Below are 19,912 nucleotides of genomic sequence, written 5' to 3' on the forward strand. Positions count from 1 at the left end.
GGAATAGGGGGCCATTTGGGACGAGGGCCCCAGTCTGTTGAACAACTTACCCTCCGTTCCGATGTGTCCTGAACCATTTCGTATAAAGTGCCACTTTATAATGCATTTTTAATCAGCCCTTCCTTCCCACTCTTATTATGAATTAGACATGCTGTTCTATTCTGTTCAGTCAGACACGGACACAGAGGCGTTGTGTGGCTCCTCTACTCTCCCTTTAAACAGGAAGCATGTTCATTCAAGAAGCAACCGACTGGGCCTGCATCACAAATGGCACTCTATTCCCTAAATAGCACAACATTTGGGTTTTGGTCAAAAGTAGTGCCATATGTAGGTAATAGGGTGCTTTTGGGACATATACTGGCCCTTTAGAGTGGCCATGAAGCAAGAGACTGGCCCTTTAAAATAGGTCACTTTCCTCAGACATGGGAAAGGATAGAATCCTGTTAAAAACAGCAGGAATTTATAACACAGGTACAGTATATCTCACTTTTGTTGAATGTGATTTGTTTGTCTGTGTCTATGCCTCTGTGTACTCTAAATTTGCACACATGCTTTGCTTTTGTGGCTATACAGTACAGCAGTGTCAAATGCTTCCATCAAGGCCCTTGGGAAGCACTTCCCAGAGCATTATGTAGAGCTTATTGTAAATCGCATCTCTTTATCAAGCCATAAACGCCAAGGCCTTATGAGTTATTCTTTAAATAAACAGCTGTCGTTAACGCTGCCCCATTATCCCTGTTGATGAATGCTAATGGGATCTACTGACTTGCAGAGTGGAGAGGGAGAGATTGAGGGAGGGGGAGAAAGAGAGAGTGAGAGATGGCCCGGCTGAGTGCTTCTCCTTCACAGTGGCTCAGACTATCTGACAGCCTTTATGAACTCTACACAGGGGTGAGACTAACACATGGTGTCAATAACAGACATATTCAACCCAAACACATCTTGGTTAGGTCCACTGAAGGATCAGCCTAACTTTGAAATTGTACATTTAAATCTGTTATGAAGTATAAAAAAACAATTAGTCCGTCCACCCTTCCTCTCTGACTGTCCAGCCCTTCAGTGGTCAGATAAATACAGTGTTACATGAAGAGCCAGAGAGCCAAAAGAAAGAGGAGAATCTGATAGAAGCTTTGGTCAGAGTGCCAGCCAGGAGAATGTTCATGTGCTCTGCTCTTGAATGGAGCTGCACCACCTTGTGGGGTTTGTTTCTTCCTATCTGAAAACAAAATGCTCCCCTGCCCTGCTGTCTGCATGAGTGAGTAGTGAGAGGGATGGTCTCAGTTTGTTTCTTCCTATCTGAAAACAAAATGCTCCCCTGCCCTGCTGTCTGCATGAGTGAGTAGTGAGAGGGATGGTCTCAGTTTGTTTCTTCCTATCTGAAAACAAAATGCTCCCCTGCCCTGCTGTCTGCATGAGTGAGTAGTGAGAGGGATGGTCTCAGTTTGTTTCTTCCTATCTGAAAACAAAATGCTCCCCTGCCCTGCTGTCTGCATGAGTGAGTAGTGAGAGGGATGGTCTCAGTTTGTTTCTTCCTATCTGAAAACAAAATGCTCCCCTGCCCTGCTGTCTGCATGAGTGAGTAGTGAGAGGGATGGTCTCAGTTTGTTTCTTCCTATCTGAAAACAAAATGCTCCCCTGCCCTGCTGTCTGCATGAGTGAGTAGTGAGAGGGATGGTCTCAGTTTGTTTCTTCCTATCTGAAAACAAAATGCTCCCCTGCCCTGCTGTCTGCATGAGTGAGTAGTGAGAGGGATGGTCTCAGTTTGTTTCTTCCTATCTGAAAACAAAATGCTCCCCTGCCCTGCTGTCTGCATGAGTGAGTAGTGAGAGGGATGGTCTCAGTTTGTTTCTTCCTATCTGAAAACAAAATGCTCCCCTGCCCTGCTGTCTGCATGAGTGAGTAGTGAGAGGGATGGTCTCAGTTTGTTTCTTCCTATCTGAAAACAAAATGCTCCCCTGCCCTGCTGTCTGCATGAGTGAGTAGTGAGAGGGATGGTCTCAGTTTGTTTCTTCCTATCTGAAAACAAAATGCTCCCCTGCCCTGCTGTCTGCATGAGTGAGTAGTGAGAGGGATGGTCTCAGTTTGTTTCTTCCTATCTGAAAACAAAATGCTCCCCTGCCCTGCTGTCTGCATGAGTGAGTAGTGAGAGGGATGGTCTCAGTTTGTTTCTTCCTATCTGAAAACAAAATGCTCCCCTGCCCTGCTGTCTGCATGAGTGAGTAGTGAGAGGGATGGTCTCAGTTTGTTTCTTCCTATCTGAAAACAAAATGCTCCCCTGCCCTGCTGTCTGCATGAGTGAGTAGTGAGAGGGATGGTCTCAGTTTGTTTCATTATTTCCCCTAGTAGATCAAAGACGCTTAATTTAATAAAGAAGAATCTATGTTTCAGAGTCCATACTGGCATCTCTCTCTAGGCATTAACCTTTGTCTGTTGGAGAGTTATTTAGTATGGGTACACCATCGTGGACTTGAATATGACCTTTCACTCCAATTGTTCGTGGTTGAGAAAGGAGGTTAAAATGAGCATTTACTTAGTTAAGGTGGTCAGATATGTTGTGAGGTTAAGTATTGGTTGTTGTGGATCCCACACAGCCTGAGAACCCTATGGCATGCTGCAGGCACTGTTAGCTCAGTCAGGTGCAACCAGAGCAGATCAAATACTTTACACATAACAGGCAGCATTTACTGAATGGAACCTTTTACCGAATGCTATGGAATCACAGTCTTCTCCTCCTCCTACCTCCTCCTCTTCTCCCCTTTGTCTATACATACCCCCTCCTTGAACTGTACCACCCTTCCCCCTCTCTTTCCATCTCTCTGTTCTGTCTCAATATGCAATATATCGGTTTCTTTATTAGCTGAGTGTAACCTTTCCCTGGCCCTGCAGATGTAGGTGTGTGTTGCATAGAGAATTGTAATTACAGGTGGTGTGTGGTTGCACAGGGATTCTTTGGCAGTGTAATCGGTGGTGTGTTTGTGTGTGTGTGTGTGTGTACAGTATGTGCGTGTTTGCATGCCTGTTCGTGTGCATGTGTGTGTCTTTGTGTGTGTGTCTCTGTGCGTGTGTGTGCGTGTGTGTGTGTGTGTGTGTGTGTGTGTGTGTGTGTGTGTGTGTGTGTGTGTGTGTGTGTGTGTGTGTGTGTGTGTGTGTGTGTGTGTGTGTGTGTGTGTGTGTGTCTGCGTGTGTAATCAGCTGATCTATCAGGATGGATATGTGATGATCGGCAGGTCATGGGAGGTATACTGCAGAGATATTGGGAGTGAAGAGGGAGGATGCTCCCACATTCCAAACCACTGAAATCAATTATTGGTTGGTATCTAGTGTCTACAAAGCAGGGATTGCACTTGTCCCATAGTTCTCACTTCATTTAGTGTGAAGCAGACAAAAGGAATTCCATTTTCAGTCAGTAAAGACTTAATGTGCGCTCTCTCTCTCTCTCTCTCTCTCTCTCGCGCTCTTTCTCTCTCTCTTCTCTCTGTCTCTCTCTCTCTCTCTCTCTCTCTCTTTCTCGCTCTCGCTCTCTCTATTTCTCTTTTTCTTTCCTCATTCTTTTCTCATTGGGTTTTAAACCCAGCCGGTGGACCTGGCCAGTAGGTGCTGCTGTGTGTTCAAAATAGAGGATTATTTTTACAAAAACCAATGCCACATTGTCTCTCCTCTCTGTCGAGGGGGGCCTCTGCTCTCCTCTGCGTAATTACCTTATAATGTAAATGGCAGCTCACAAGAGACAGAGTTCTGCTGAGAGAGAGTCACATACAGCACTACAACACAGCCTTAGCCTCAAATTAGCTTTCCTCGCTTAATTAACTACCCAGCACTGAGCTGCTCCCAACCAGGCTTCTCTCTCTCCTGGTTAGCCAGCTTAGCGTGGCTTAGCTCACCATCTCTCCCTAGACTGAGTTCGAAAGATACTAGCTTGTGCTGTGAGTCGGAGCACATGTTGATCAATCAAGCATGGTTTGCTTTCTTCTCTTGCTCAGTCAAGCAAACAAACAGGCTACATCTCCCTCCTTCCCTCCCAACCCCCAACAGGCCTAGTTGCTGAGGCTGTCGTTGAATTGAGAGACGTTGTGTTATTGACCTTGACTCTAGGTAGGTAGGTAGGTAGGTAGGTAGGTAGGTAGGTAGGTAGGTAAGCATTCAGGAGGTGCGTTCATTCAGAGCTGCTCAAGGGCAAAGGAATGTGTCTGGATGACTTGTCATTCTGTATGCAGAACTGAGTGAGCATCTCTCTCTCTTTGACCTCTTTTACCACACTCTCCAGGCTCCCTTCATCCCTTCCTCACTCCTTTCTTCCCCTCGGCAACTGCCCCTCCATTCCTTTATCTCTCCTTCCTCCCATCCCTCCCTCTCTTTTACCTGTTTTATAGTACCCTCCAGCCTCCCTCCATTCCTCATTTCTTCCCCTCCCTTCCCTCCTTCTCCCAGACCACTGCCCCCTCTATCTCCACCCATGTTTCTCTCATTCCCACCAGCCCAGCACCTGTTAGAGGGAGGAGTGGCTGTGTGTCTGTGTTCAAAGAGCACCGGTGCCTCTCCTCTCCCCTCCTCTTCGCTCCCCTCTTCTGCTCTCCTGTGAAGACCAGCCAGTGAGCTGGAACTGTTCTAGTCCATTAACCTGCCGGCACAATGGACTAACACAACGCCACTCCACAACCCCCTGAGAGGAGAGGAGAGGAGAGGGAGGGAGCAGCAGTCATTTGTCAGACAGAGTCAGACTACTGCTGAGATGTTTTAACTGCGGACAGGAATGTTTTCCTGACCAATAAAAGTTTTAACTTGAGACCAGAGTCGTTCCTGGTCAAGTCACCAGGTCTGGAGTATTTCCTGATCCTATTTATGACACAGGATCCACTACCCATCAACATAAGTAGGTGGCCATGGTGAGGGTAAAGTGTTGGGTTCCAGTCACCTGGGGTCAAACCGGTGCTTGGGGACACCCAGGACAGGGTTAACATGGTGCTTGGGGATAGGGTCTTGTTGCCGTCTTCAAATCAAATCAAAATCAAATCAAATTTATTTATATAGCCCTTCGTATATCAGCTGAAATCTCAAAGTGCTGTACAGAAACCCAGCCTAAAACCCCAAACAGCAAGCAATGCATGTGAAAGAAGCACGGTGGCTAGGAAAATCTCCCTAGGAAAAACTCCCTAGAAAGGCAAAAAACCTAGGAAGAAACCTAGAGAGGAACCAGACTATGAGGGTTGGCCAGTCCTCTTCTGGCTGTGCCGGGTGGATATTATAACAGAACATGGTCAAGATGTTAAAATGTTCATAAATGACCAGCATGGTCAAATAATAATAATCATTGTAGTTGTCGAGGGTGCAACAAGCACGTCCGGTGAACAGGTCAGGGTTCCGTAGCCGCAGGCAGAACAGTTGAAACTGGAGTAGCAGCATGGCCAGGTGGACTGGGGACAGCAAGGAGTCATCATGCCAGGTAGTCCCGAGGCATGGTCCTAGGGCTCAGGTCCTCCGAGAGAAAGAAAGAAAGAGAGAAAGAGAGAATTAGAGAGAGCATATTTAAATTCACACAGGACACCGGATAAGACAAGAAAATACTCTTCCTCCTAAGATGACAGATACATCCCACACTCCTCTGTCCTCACCTTTTCATCCTGGTCAGTGGTCACTTCTAAGGTCATGATACGGTCATTGTTAGGTGGTGACCAACAGGTCACATGTGCCATGAGTCATTCTGCTACCCCAGAATAATTTCTTGCTGTGTGGTCGAGTGGGTAAAATTCCAACAAAATGTACGATCTTGCTGCCCTTCCCTTTTCTAATCTGTCTAAATAAAGCATAGAACAATTGTATCCATTATCATCAATCAATATTTAGGCTATAAACCATTGATTGTATGAGAGACCGTTTGTGTTTTGAAGCTGCCTTTTACATGCACTGAAACCACAAAGTATTTTCACAACACTCTCTTAAAAACACCAATATTAAGGTTAAAGAACCACTTTGGGTGTTTTAGAGTACTTCATTTCTGTTTTAAAACACATTCTGAGTATTAAAACACTTCCATTGGGTTTACATTCAAACACCCTCCATACACCAGATCTCAGCTTAGATGCACCACTTTTCATGGTTTCATTACACAATCATGGTGTTTTGAGACTTTCTATTTTTACAGTGTAATTCCATTATCATTTCACATATATTGTATTGTCTTATCAAATACACAAAGATTAGGAGGGTATTTTCCAAACACTGTAGTTCTACTAGTTTTTAAAGTAAATAGGCCTAGTTAAACAGCTTTTACCCAGGGTCTGCTCTCTTCTCCTCTTACTGTAATGTATTTTCGCTCTATTAGGATTCAGAATTCTTTTCACCTCTTCCTCTCGCCCTTCACACCAGTAAAGTTCTGCCTTAATTTGACAACTTAATCTGAGACATAATGGCCCAGACAATCGCTTCTCCCTGGGACTGTAGCCTACGTGTCGGAAACGGCCTTTGGCTGGGACTGCATTATAAAGGCATAACAATCGTCAGGCTGTTAATGCGAACAGCATCAGAAGCAGCACAATTAAAGTCCCCTGCTCTCAGATATCTTCCCACACAGTTTGCCCCTTTGGCCTTTCCCAGTCCCCTTGAAAGTCTCTCTCTTCTTTCTTCTCCCTCTCTCTCTCTCTCTCTTTCTCTTCTTTCCTAACTCATAGCCAACTCTGCTGAACGTTTTGGAGCCACTTTTATTTGTCTTATCTCATTTGCACCGTTTTGGGCTGTTCCTGCACCGTTTTGGGCTGTTCCTGCACCGTTTTGGGCTGTTCCTGCGACGTTTTGGGCTGTTCCTGCGACGTTTTGGGCTGTTCCTGCGCCGTTTTGGGCTGTTCCTGCGCCGTTTTGGGCTGTTCCTGCGCCGTTTTGGGCTGTTCCTGCACCGTTTTGGGCTCTCCCTGCAGCCTGTCTGATACTTATTTCTCAGGACTAATTTACCCCCAGCTAGCCTCCGCCGCTCTGAGAGAGAGAGTGGGGAGGGAGGGAGGGGGACTGGTGATTCCGATAGCAGGTCTACCTGTCAATATCCCTCCCTTTGTGTTAAAGTAGTCATTAGCAATCAATAGGCTGTGTTGCTCAAAGAGTCACTCCCTTTCTGTGTCTCCTTCATATGTCTAAATGCATGGACACAGGCACATACATAAACACACACAGACAAACACACACATGTCTTGCACTCATGTCGATTATCTTTTTCTTCTTCCCTTTCGCCACACCTGATTACCACTCAGGCAGCTTTTCCTACCTCCTTCATTTGGCCCTTCAGAATGAACAACAGCAACAATCTGTCTGGACTGTTTCTCTGACAGCAAACAGATCTGGAGAAGTGTAGAGGGGAGACATCTCCGCCATGCACGTCAAAGCTGACGACATCAAGTGAAACTATGCCGAGGTTACTTTAAGAGGTGAAAGGCATTGTTTCTCTCTCTCCATCTCTCTCTCTCTCTCTCTCTCTCTCTCTCTCTCATTGCTCTCGCTCTCTCTCCCTCAATCTCCCTCCACCTCCATCTCAACCTGCTCCAGCATATTTCATCATCACCTTATTTATGGGACATTTCTTTCCACGTCCTGATTAGAATTAGTGAGTGAGTTTTCCGATTTGCTCCGTGGAGTGAGAAATCACTTTCTCAATGAGAATAATTGAACATGGGCAGGGGTGCCAGCTCATTAGCTACAAATCATAGGAAGCAGGAGCACCTTAGCACCACACCATAATGACTTGTGGGAATAGAAGGCCCCAGCGTGCCTCGTACAGGGAAAAGTTGTACCAAGCAACTGCATTACAGAGTCAGACATGGAAGTACTGTAAAACAAGGAAGTCAATATGTTATTACCCTTATTTTTATGAAATGTGTTTAGAGTGTACGTTGAATCAAAGAAGAGATTGACAACCGGACTGGGAGAGGCAATATTAATGTTATTTCTTTACCATTAAATCAGTCTAAAAGCAAGGATTCTACTGCTCACTTTTTGTTATATTGCATACTGGAGGCCTACTGCTGAAAAGCCTTCGGAGTATTCTGCCTAGTCATAGTATGAAAGAGAGTCAAATATTTTAAGGCAAGCGGACATTTTCAAATGGAGCTGACTTTGTCCAGGCAGCTATTGTTGACAGTCTGGAGAAATTACTGTAGCTATGCTCTCAAAAACTTTGCAATACATCAAATTGCAAATTTAAGGGCAGACAAAAAAGTTACTTTAGAGAGCCACTTTGACACATCTCTGTAGTTCCAAGCTGAATACCCATCACCTGGAGGCAATTAAGCAGTCAAAACCAGGAAAAGAAAAAGGACATATTGCAGTGCACAAATGGTGTGCACCCTATTTTCTTTATAGTGTACTACCCTATGGTGCCTGGTCAAAGTAGTACACTATCATGGTAATAGTGTGTCATTTGGGACAGAGCCATGCAGTCCAACTTCCACAGTGCAAATACACTATTTGAGAGCTAATAAGAGCCATATTCTGCCACACCTATTAGGCTAACCGGTTAAGGACCATTTATTTCCCTGCCAGGGTTTGCAGTGAGGCAGAAGATGGACTTTAGGTGATTGACAGGATCTGATTTCCCTCAGTGCTGAATAATTCAACACTATTTATTTGATTTCCCTTTTCTCTCTCTCTTTCTTTCTCTCTCTCTCTCCACTCTCTCTCTCTCTCTCTCTCTCTCTCTCTCTCTCTCTCTCTCTCTCTCTCCTCTTTTCGCTCCACTCTCTTTTATGTTACGTTCGTTTCCCTTCCCTGTGCTCCAATGAGTCTACACTGGCACAATGAGGTCCAGTGTCACAATGAGCTTTTCACACTGTTTTATTGGTTCCCGTTAGAGGGCCACAGATTTTAAATTGCTGTAGGAATGTAACATGGCTCTAGCCTGCAGTAAACATCTCAAGCCCAGGGAGTGTGTGTGTGGGTGTGCGTGCGTGCTTGTGTGGAAGGGCCAGGCAGGAAGGTCCATTCTCCGTTTAAAGCAAAGAGACACATTTAATTTGCATCAATGGGAAACAAAAGCAGTTGAATGGGGGCAATGGGATGTTTTTTTATGTGACATTGAGAAAGGAGAGAAATAGAGAAAGAAGGAGAGAGCGATGAAAAATGTCCTTTGTGTGACGACACAAATTCACAGCCAGGGTGCTAGCTGTGTTCTCTTGTCCTCTTTTGTCTTGTGGTTAGCTCCAGCTGGCTTGGCCTGGTCTCCACTGGCCTGTAGCATGCAGGTGAGCCCACTGAGGCTTAAGCCAGTGTCTGTGGATACTGGATACTCTTTTCATTACCTTTTTAGATGGAGAAAGGCATTCACACAATACGATTTAGGTTGGTTGGTCACATTGAGTTTAAATATCTTGGATAGAAGTGGCATATAAAAAAAACATCATTCTGATAGATTCATTGTCTCGCCACTGTGCTTTTCTCCTTCTGACATTTCTTCTGTCTTACATATACAGGTTTTGTGTGTGTGTGTAGACCCTGTTGTTATGCATTAAAATGTGCTCTGTTATTCCCTAAATATATTCAGGATTTCCACTAGAACCAATCTGCTTTCTCCTTCCATTAGGCTTGCCGTGGATAAGGCCTGAGAGGGTGCGGTGCTGTCTTGAATTGTAGGCGGCATGAATCTGACTTGCCGTTTTTGCATAATTGGTATAAAAATAAGCAGATAGCTCACTAAACTAGTATTTCATTGGCTGCCAGGCGTTGGCAAAGAGTAGACAGGATGTTAATATGTTTACCTAAATAGACACAATGGTTATTGCTTTTCTATACTGAACAAAAATATAAACGCAACTTGCAACAATTTCAAAGGTTTTACTGAGGTATACTTCATAGAAGTAAATCAGTCAATTGAAATAAATTAATTAGGCCTTTATCTATGGATTTCACATGACTGGGCAGGGGTGTAGCCATGGGTGGTCCTGGGAGGGCCAACCACTGGGGAGCCAGGTCCAACCACTGGGGAGCCAGGTCCACCCACTGGGGAGCCAGGTCCACCCACTGGGGAGCCAGGTCCACCCACTGGGGAGCCAGGTCCAGCCACTGGGGAGCCAGGCCCAGCCAATGTATTTTATTTATTTGATTTAACCTTTATTTAACAAGGTAAGTCAGTTAAGAGCAAATTGTTATTTACAATGACGGCCTACCAAAAGGCAAAAGGCCTCCTGCGGGGACGGGGGCTGGGATACATATTGTTTTTAATATAGGACAAAACACACCTCACGACAAGAGAGACATCCAAACACTACATAAAGAAAGACCTAAGACGACAACATAGCAGGGCAGCAACACATAAAAAACACAGCATGGTAGCAATAGAACATGACAACAACATGGTAGCAACGCAACATGGCAGCAGCACAACATGGTAGCAGCATAAATCAGGGTACAAACATTATTGGGCACAGACAACAGCACAAATGGCAAGAAGGTAGAGCCAACAATACATCAGAGAGGACAAGTAATCAAAATTAGTTTTTCCCCACAAAAGGACTTTATTACAGACAGAAATGCACCTTATAGGACACATCACTGCACTCTATGCTCTTCTGTAAACTAGTCATCTCTGCATACCTGTCGCAAGACCAACTAGTTGATGCTTATTTATAAAACCCTCTTAGGCTTCACTCCCCCCTATCTGAGATAGCTACTGCAGCCCTCATCCTCCACAAACAACCCTCGTTCTGCCAGTCACATTCTGTTAAAGGTCCCAAAAGCGCACACATCCCTGGGTCGCACGTCTTTTCAGTTCACTGCAGCTAGCGACTTGAACGAGCTGCAACAAACACTCAAACTGGACAGTTTTATCTCAACCTCTTCATTCAAAGACTCAATCATGGACACTTACTGACAGTTGTGGCTGCTTCATGTGATGTATTGTTGTCTCTACCTTCTTGCCCTTTATGCTGTTGTCTGTACCCAATAATGTTTGTACCCTGTTTTATGCTGCTACCATGTTGTGCTGCTGCCATGTTGTGTTGCTACCATGTTGTTGTCATGTTGTGTTGCTACCATGCTGTGTTGTCATGTGTTGTTATCTTAGGTCTCTCTTTATGTAGTGTTGCGTTGTCGCTGTTGTCGTGATGTGTGTTTTGTCCTATATTTTTGTTTAATTTATTTTTAATCCCAGCCCCCGTCCCCGCAGGAGGCCTTTTGCCTTTGGGAGGCCGTCATTGTAAATAAGAATTTGCTCTTAGCCGACTTGCCTAGTTAAATAAAGGTTAAATAAAAAAATGATAATAATATTCCTCATCCCCCTCCCCAGACGATCCCGCAGGTGAAGAAGCCTGAAGTGGAGGTCCTGGGCTGGCATGGTTACACGTCATCTCCGGTTGGACGTACTGCCAAATTATGTAAAATGACGTTGGAGGTGGCTTATGGTAGAGAAAATAATATTAAATTATCAGGCAACAGCTCTGTTTGACATTCCTGCAATCAGCATGTCAATTACAAACTCCCTCCAAACTTGAGACATCTGTTGCATTGTGTTGTGTAACAAAATTGTACATTTTAGAGTGGCCTTTTATTGACCCCAGCACAAGGTGCACCTGTGTAATGATCATGCTGTTTAATCAGCTTATTGATATGCCACACCTGTCCAGGTGGATGGATTAGCTTGGCAAAGGAGAAATGCTCACTAACAGGGATGTAAACACATTTGTGAACCAGATTTTTGAGAAATACGCTTTTTGTGCGTATGGAACATTTCTGGGATGTTTTATTTCAGCTCATAAAAAAATGGGACCAGCACTTTACGTGTTGCGTTTATATTTTAGATCACTAGTTCACTTTATTCCCTCTCGAGAACATTTGTTTGCAGATACGGATTTTAACTCAAATTCACTCTTTCTCCTCCTCACCTCTAGATAGTCCCCCAGTCCTCTTTGTCCTGGAAGCAGAGTAGTCAAACAGTGCGTCCACTGGGACCTCATTTCATTACTGGTCCTCTCTGAGTCCCCACTTGGTCCACTTCATTTACCCACCCATAGAGCGAGGACACGGCCAAATGAATCCCGACCCCCAGAATCTCAGACTCCAGCAATTAAAAAGAAATGAACGAAGCGCCGCTCTCCGCTGAGCACCTCCTCCCACCATCTTGAAAATGAAGCTCTCGGGCAACACAGCAAACAAAAGTTAATCTGAGGAATAGACTGGCTGCTCAGTAATGACTAGCTTTAGTGTGTACTCTGCTCCTGTTCAGTCATTCATAGGACCACATCAATCATCCTCCTTCAGACTTACCTCGTTGAGGTGTCTATGATGAGGTCTGCACAGGAAACAACCTGTAGCATACTAATGGAGAGACATGGTGCGTCTCTGCTCTCTGCTTTAGATACTGGTTGACTCCCTGCAGGGATGGGATCAATTCCATTTCATTTCAAATGGAATTGGAATTTCTAGTGTGTGTCCCGAGTTGCGCCCTCTTCCTTTTTTAGTGCACTACGTTTGACCAGGGCTCACATAAGATACTGTGGAATAGGTGTATTTAGTTACAGTTCAGCTGTTTGAAACTTGAGTGTCCTCTATCTGTTTTACACGTCATTGAAATAGTGACATACATTTATGTCTCTGTGTCAGTCTGACGGTATCTAACGGGAGAGACGCTCACTGACCTTCACAGACACTCTGAGAGATGGATTAGATGTTCAGAGAAGACGAGACTGTCCTCGCCCCTAATCAGCTCAAAATGATGATTAATCTGCTAAAATTACCACAGAGCTCAGTTCAAGTGAAAAGGTCCACAGAGTTCAGTTCATGTAGAGCTCAGTTATTACTTTAGAGTTGAGTTAATGCTTATTATAAACTGGATGGTTCAAGCCTGGAATGCTGATTGGATGTCAGTCAGGGTCTATCAGACCGTATACCACAGGTATGACAAAACATTTATTTTGCCTCTTCTAATTACGTTGTTAACCAGTTAATAATAGCATTAAGGCACCTCAAGGGTTTGTGGTATATGGTCAGTATACCATGGCTAAGGGCGTTGCATCGTGCCTAATAACAGCCCTTAGCCATGGTATATTGGCCATATACCACAAACCCCTGAGGTGCCTTATTGCTTAAATGTACCACATGCCCCAGTTAATGCTCAGTTCATGACCAAGCCTCACACTCATCCGTTCAGCTTCACAGCTCACGCTCAACCTGGAGATTATGAGTGGAGACACAAACACACCTCACCTTACTTAATCAAGTAAGGGACAGAGTGCATCCCAAATGGCAAATCCCTATGTAGTGCACTACTTTTGACCAGGGCCCATAGGGCAAAGTGTGCCTTTTGGTACATAGCCTCAGATGCTAGAGAAAAGGATACTATCCTTCTAAAAGTTGTTGTTCCTTGACCCTAAGGCCAAGTTGAGGATATGCCACAGATATGTTGATTGCAAAACAAGTTGACCTCCTCGAAACCCAGTCAAATGTGAGACTGTACAAAAGCCCATTATCCTTCCCCTGTCACCCATCCCTCAGAGCTAACTGCCATTATCCCAAATTAGACCCCCAAAACAACTCCGTGATTAGATTGGATGTGACTGTGGCTCCCCTGTCATTAACCCCTCTTCCCTCAGAGTCATCAGGTCATTTGAATCAGCCATCTTAACTACCCTATTAACGCAGCCAATGCATCAACCCGGCCCGCGTTATCAGACAGTTCTAGACAGTTATTTACATTTATGTTGGGTTTAAGGAATGTTAAAAAGGCAGAAACCAGAGATAACGTCATTATGTGGACACTGAGACGTTCCTGATAATGTAATTCACGTTGCTATTCACTTTTTCTCTGTGGCAGTAATGGTGGGTGAGTATGAAGGCATAAACCATACTGTCTATGAGCATTTCAGACAGTTATCATCAATGTATGATCAGTTCCATCTGTGATAATAATACATGTGCATATCAGATGATTCATTGTGTCGATGAACAACTAAGATCTCAACAAGAGGAAAGCCACGTGAAATTTCCATTAATGTCAAGTGGTTAGTCAGGCAAGGGAAAGAAATGCAGCCATTGCAATTACTAAGGCCTCTCAATAAAGCCATACCATTGATAACTCTTCAGAGAACCAAGAATAGTGTGTAACTCCTTAATGCAAAAATAGGATTAACCCATTTCATTCATTTGCTGAGAGCTGAGGTCAAAGTCATACCCAACAGGAGATGCCCCAGGGTGGAAGCAGAACACTTGCATTGCTACAATAGTAGGTCTCCAATACAACTCTAATGTACAGCAGCTATATTCTGTCTAGCACAGCATCTAGTGAGGAAATTATTAGATTCCAATTCTGTAGAGAGAGCTTCACACACACACACACACACACACACACACACACACACACACACACACACACACACACACACACACACACATTGGGAAAGAAATGACAGTAGAGTAACCCTGTGTGGGCCGGCTGTCCGTGTCTCTGCCGGACAGCTGACTCTCTGATGAGGACTTGTGTTCTCCTCTCTGATTCCGACTCAGAACCCATGGGCTCAGGACTGTTCAAAGCAGATGAATAACTCCCCATTCCCAAGTAGGGATTAGATGTACTATTCCTTTTGATAAACGATATCCAAGATACAGTATAGATTCATTATAAGACTATTCCTTTTGAGAAACTATGTCCAAGATGAGAGTAAAACAAGACGAACAAGTACTTTATCGGAGCAACGGATAAGTTTGTTTCACTGTGCCCGCTGTGTTTTTTCTATGCTGTCTTTTTGATCTCGCTGACCAAAGCACAACGTTCTTAATCATCAGTCCAGGAAAAGAGGCTTCAGCCAATCAGGGGGCAGCAGCGATGCCAACAGGGATGCAGGAATCAGCTACCCATAATGCATTTAGGAAACACACCAAGCTCCATTACTGGCTAATGAAATCTATTTTCCTGGCACTGAATCTCAGATGTCGTAAACTTCACATTCGCCCCCAGTTCTATTTCTAGTCGAGTTGATGTAGTTTTCTCCCCTTTTAATCAACAAAGACATCAAACCTTTAAATCTCCCTGTCTGCCTTTGGTTTTAAGACACACCGCTAATAGGGTATAAAAGTTTGCATTCCGTATGACGTGGATTTACTTTAAGCAAATGAAAGCCCAAACAGGTTCTTAATGCTATTAAGCAAATTAAATCAGAGATGTGAGCCTACCTGGGTCACATTTGTCCACATCAGTCTGAAAGGGTGTGTTGTGTGTTGCAGACAAGACTGGCATTTGGAGAACTGGACCAGAGGGGATAGTTTGTTTCTTCCTTCTTCTCTGTCAATGAATTGCATCTGTGTTACAGTACATCATCTGCCAACCAGGATTTCATATGAGTCCAGGCAGATCTATCAATGACACGGCTTCCCTCTGCTCTGGGCTGCTGTATCGTTAAATGGAACATTAATTCAATTAGGGACAGCTAATTATAAGGGCTTAAATCAATCACTGAGTCAATAACAAAATCTCAAGCGGACGGAGACTCAAATGTTCGAGCCCTCATCAATAACAGTCAGGTTAGGAAGGAATGCTCTCTGGTCAGACCCAGAGCTTTAAAAGGATATGAATTATTGAAATCCACAACTCTCTTTTGTCCAGGGTGGGCAGACTTACATGATCTATATGGTCACTCTGATGGAAAGTAACTGAACTCGTACAGTTACAATGAGACCTTTGTGTTTGGCTCGAATTTAGTCTATATACTGTAGTTTTATTTATATAAACTTAGGAAAAAAAAGAAACGGCCCTTTTTCAGGATCCTGTCTTTTAAAGATCATTTGTAAAAATCTAAATAACTTCACAGATCTTCATTGTAAAGGGTTTAAACACTGTTTCCCATGCTTGTTCAATGAACCATAAACAATTAATGAACATGCACCTGTGGAACGGTCGTTAAGACACTAACAGTTTACAGACGGTAGGCAATTAACATTACAGTTGTGAAAACTTAGGACACTAAAGAGGCCTTTCTACTGACTCTGAAAAACACCAAAAGAAAGATGCCCAGTTTCCCTGCTCATCTGCTTTAACGTGCCTTATGATGTTGCAAGGAGGCATGAGGACTGCAGATGTGGCCAGGGCAATAAATTGCAATGTCCGCACTGTGAGACGCCTAAGACAGCGCTACAGGGAGACAGGGTGGACAGCTGATCGTCCTCACAGTGGCAGACCACGTATAAGAACACCTGCACAGGATCGGTACATCCGAACATCACACCTGTGGGACAGGTACAGGGTGGCAACAACATCTGCCCGAGTTACTCCAGGAACGCACAATCCCTCCATCCATGCTCAGACTGTCTGCAATAGGCTGAAATAGGCTGAGAGAGGCTGGACTGAGGGCTTGTAGGCCTGTTATAAGGCAGGTCCTCACCAGACATCACCGGCAACAATGTCGCCTATGGGCACAAACCCACCGTCGCTGGACCAGACAGGACTGGCAAAAAGTGCTCTTCACTGACCAGTCGCGGTTTTGTCTCACCAGGGGTGATGGTCGGATTCGCATTTATCGTCAAGGAATGAGCGTTACACCGAGGCCTGTACTCTGGAGCGGGATCGATTTGGAGGTGGAGGGTCCGTCATGGTCTGGGGTGGTGTGTCACAGCATCATCGGACTGAGCCTGTTGTCATTGCAGGCAATCTCAACGCAGGGAAGACATCCTCCTCCCTCATGTGGTACCCTTCCTGCAGGCTCATCCTGACATGACCCTCCAGCATGACAATGCCAACAGCCATACTGCTCGTTCTGTGCGTGATTTCCTGCAAGACAGGAATGTCAGTGTTCTGCCATGGCCAGCGAAGAGCCCGGATCTCAATCCCATTGAGCACGTCTGGGACCTGTTGGATGGGAGGGTGAGGGTTAAGGCCATTCCCCCCAGAAATATCCGGGAACTTATAGGTGCCTTGGTGGAAGAGTGGGGTAACATCTCACTGCAAGAACTGGCAAATCTGGTGCAGCCCATGAGGAGGAGATGCATTGCAGTACTTAATGCAGCTGGTGGCCATACTTTTGATTTTGACCCCCCCTTTGTTCAGGAACACATTATTCAATTTCTGTTAGTCACATGTCTGTGGAACTTGTTCAGTTTATGTCTCAGTTGTTGAATCTTGTTATGTTAATTCAAATATTTACACATGTTAAGTTTGCTGAAAATAAACACAGTTGACAGTGAGAGGACGTTTCTTTTTTTGCTGAGTTTATTTGTTTATGCTATTTTGATATTGAATACTGCACTGTTGGGTAGGGCTTGCAAGTTAAACATATCACTGTAGTTGTGCATGTGACAAATTAAACTTGAATGACAGTAGGAAAAAAATTGTTGACAGGATCTGTTTAAGAGTGGATCCCAGTTGTTTGAGTCACGATTGAGCAGTATAGTCAAGTGTTTAATGTAGGGTTGGGGTTCAGGAAGTGATTTGAAGTTAAAATTCTGAAATTTAATGTTTATTTTCAGGTTATTGAGAAATTATTGAAAATACTGTAGATGCAATTATTTCAGTTATTACATTTTTATTTAACTTCAATTAGAATTTACCCTGATTTAAAGGCTTTAGGAAGCCTTTACTATCTGTATTTCTCTACTGTAGTTATACTGTAGTTGTCCTTGCATTATGGTGACTAGAGAAGCAATGTCCACTCTATCATGTTATGCCAGACATGGTGCCAGTGTCTTGTATGGTCTCATTTGTCTCTGTCTCTTGGACTGCACTGTAACCACATTAGCTCTATCATGTAATGAGGATGCAATTATTGGCCTTGACCTTTGTGAATGAGAGGAAAGCCTCCCTCCACCCTTCCTTCACCCTCTTCCCCTTCCTCATTTCAACATCATAATATGGATTTATTTTCACACGTCAAAGAGTTTGTTACACTTGGCTATTCCAGTGTTTCTTTTTGGCCATTCCAGTGTTTCTTTTTGGTCATTCCAGTATTTCATTTTGGCCATTCCAGTGTTTCTTTTTGGCCATTCCAGTGTTTCTTTTTGGCCATTCCAGTGTTTCTTTTTTGGTCATTCCAGTGTTTCTTTTTGGTCATTCCAGTGTTTCTTTTTGGCCATTCCAGTGTTTCTTTTTGGTCATTCCAGTGTTTCTTTTTGGCCATTCCAGTGTTTCTTTTTTGGTCATTCCAGTGTTTCTTTTTGGTCATTCCAGTGTTTCTTTTTTGGTCATTCCAGTGTTTCTTTTTGGTCATTCCAGTGTTTCTTTTTGGCCATTCCAGTGTTTCTTTTTGGTCATTCCAGTGTTTCTTTTTGGTCATTCCAGTGTTTCTTTTTGGTCATTCCAGTGTTTCTTTTTGGCCATTCCAGTGTTTCTTTTTTGGTCATTCCAGTGTTTCTTTTTGGCCATTCCAGTGTTTCTTTTTGGCCATTCCAGTGTTTCTTTTTATCATTCCAGTATTTCTTTTTGGCCATTCCAGTGTTTCTTTTTGGCCATTCCAGTGTTTCTTTTTGGTCATTCCAGTGTTTCTTTTTGGTCATTCCAGTATTTCTTTTTGGCCATTCCAGTGTTTCTTTTTGGCCATTCCAGTGTTTCTTTTTGGCCATTCCAGTGTTTCTTTTGGTCATTCCAGTGTTTCTTTTTGGCCATTCCAGTGTTTCTTTTGGTCATTCCAGTATTTCTTTTTGGCCATTCCAGTGTTTCTTTTTGGCCATTCCAGTGTTTCTTTTTGGCCATTCCAGTGTTTCTTTTTGGCCATTCCAGTGTTTCTTTTTGGCCATTCCAGTGTTTCTTTTTGGCCATTCCAGTGTTTCTTTTGGCCATTCCAGTGTTTCTTTTTGGTCATTCCAGTATTTCTTTTTGGCCATTCCAGTGTTTCTTTTTGGCCATTCCAGTGTTTCTTTTTGGTCATTCCAGTATTTCTTTTTGGCCATTCCAGTGTTTCTTTTTGGCCATTCCAGTGTTTCTTTTTGGCCATTCCAGTGTTTCTTTTTGAACATTCCAGTGTTTCTTTTTGGCCATTCCAGTATTTCTTTTTGGTCATTCCAGTGTTTCTTTTTGGTCATTCCAGTATTTCTTTTTGGCCATTCCAGTGTTTCTTTTTGGCCATTCCAGTGTTTCTTTTTGGTCATTCCAGTATTTCTTTTTGGCCATTCCAGTGTTTCTTTTTGGTCATTCCAGTATTTCTTTTTGGCCATTCCAGTGTTTCTTTTTTGGTCATTCCAGTGTTTCTTTTTGGCCATTCCAGTGTTTCTTTTTGGTCATTCCAGTGTTTCTTTTTGGTCATTCCAGTGTTTCTTTTTGGCCATTCCAGTATTTCTTTTTGGTCATTCCAGTATTTCTTTTTGGTCATTCCAGTGTTTCTTTTTGGTCATTCCAGTGTTTCTTTTTGGCCATTCCAGTATTTCTTTTTGGCCATTCCAGTATTTCTTTTTGGCCATTCCAGTGTTTCCTTCAGGATGGGTTCTGATGGAAGGTTACTTGGCACACACCCTTACCACCAACCCTCTAGCAAGCAGACAATGTATGTGCACAAATGCGTCGATGTGTGTGTTTTCGGGGTCAATCCGTGACCCTGCAGGTAGCTAGTCCTGCATCCAGCAGCCCTACCCCGTGTCCTCCTCATTCCCCCTGTCCACTCTCTCACCACTCAATCTGTGAAAGGAAACGGCACTCTGCACTTTACAGTCCCTCCCTCTACTCCCTCCCCGTCTGACTGCCAAGCCAAGTTTCATATCTGCGTCAATAATCTAATGCACTGGCTGTCTAACCGCCAGGCTCCTAACGCTGTGCTTCCTATCATTGTTGGAGAGGCAGTTGGCTCTGACCCAGCCCCATGCCCGCACAGCACACAGCCATCCCAGCCCCATGTGTTGAGAGATGTGCTCTCAGGCCCCTTCACTCCACCATGTCTGACTCTGCACAACATAGATAGGGCCTAAAGTGAGGTGAAGAGAGAGGTGAAACGCTGCAGAGCTACTTCCCCTCTGATCAGGAAGGAAGGCATTG

At 44.0% G+C, this 19,912-nt stretch overlaps 1 protein-coding gene across 3 annotated transcripts in view; it reads left to right on the forward strand.

Moving 5' to 3' along the window:
• The window catches only part of LOC115153707 (partitioning defective 3 homolog), a 555,114-nt gene that overhangs the window by 230,142 nt on the left and 305,060 nt on the right, over positions 1-19,912 (forward strand). The gene's annotated exons all lie outside the window — the stretch shown is intronic.

This window comes from Salmo trutta, chromosome 2 (assembly GCF_901001165.1).
Source record: "Salmo trutta chromosome 2, fSalTru1.1, whole genome shotgun sequence".
NCBI classification, from domain to species: Eukaryota; Metazoa; Chordata; class Actinopteri; order Salmoniformes; family Salmonidae; genus Salmo; species Salmo trutta.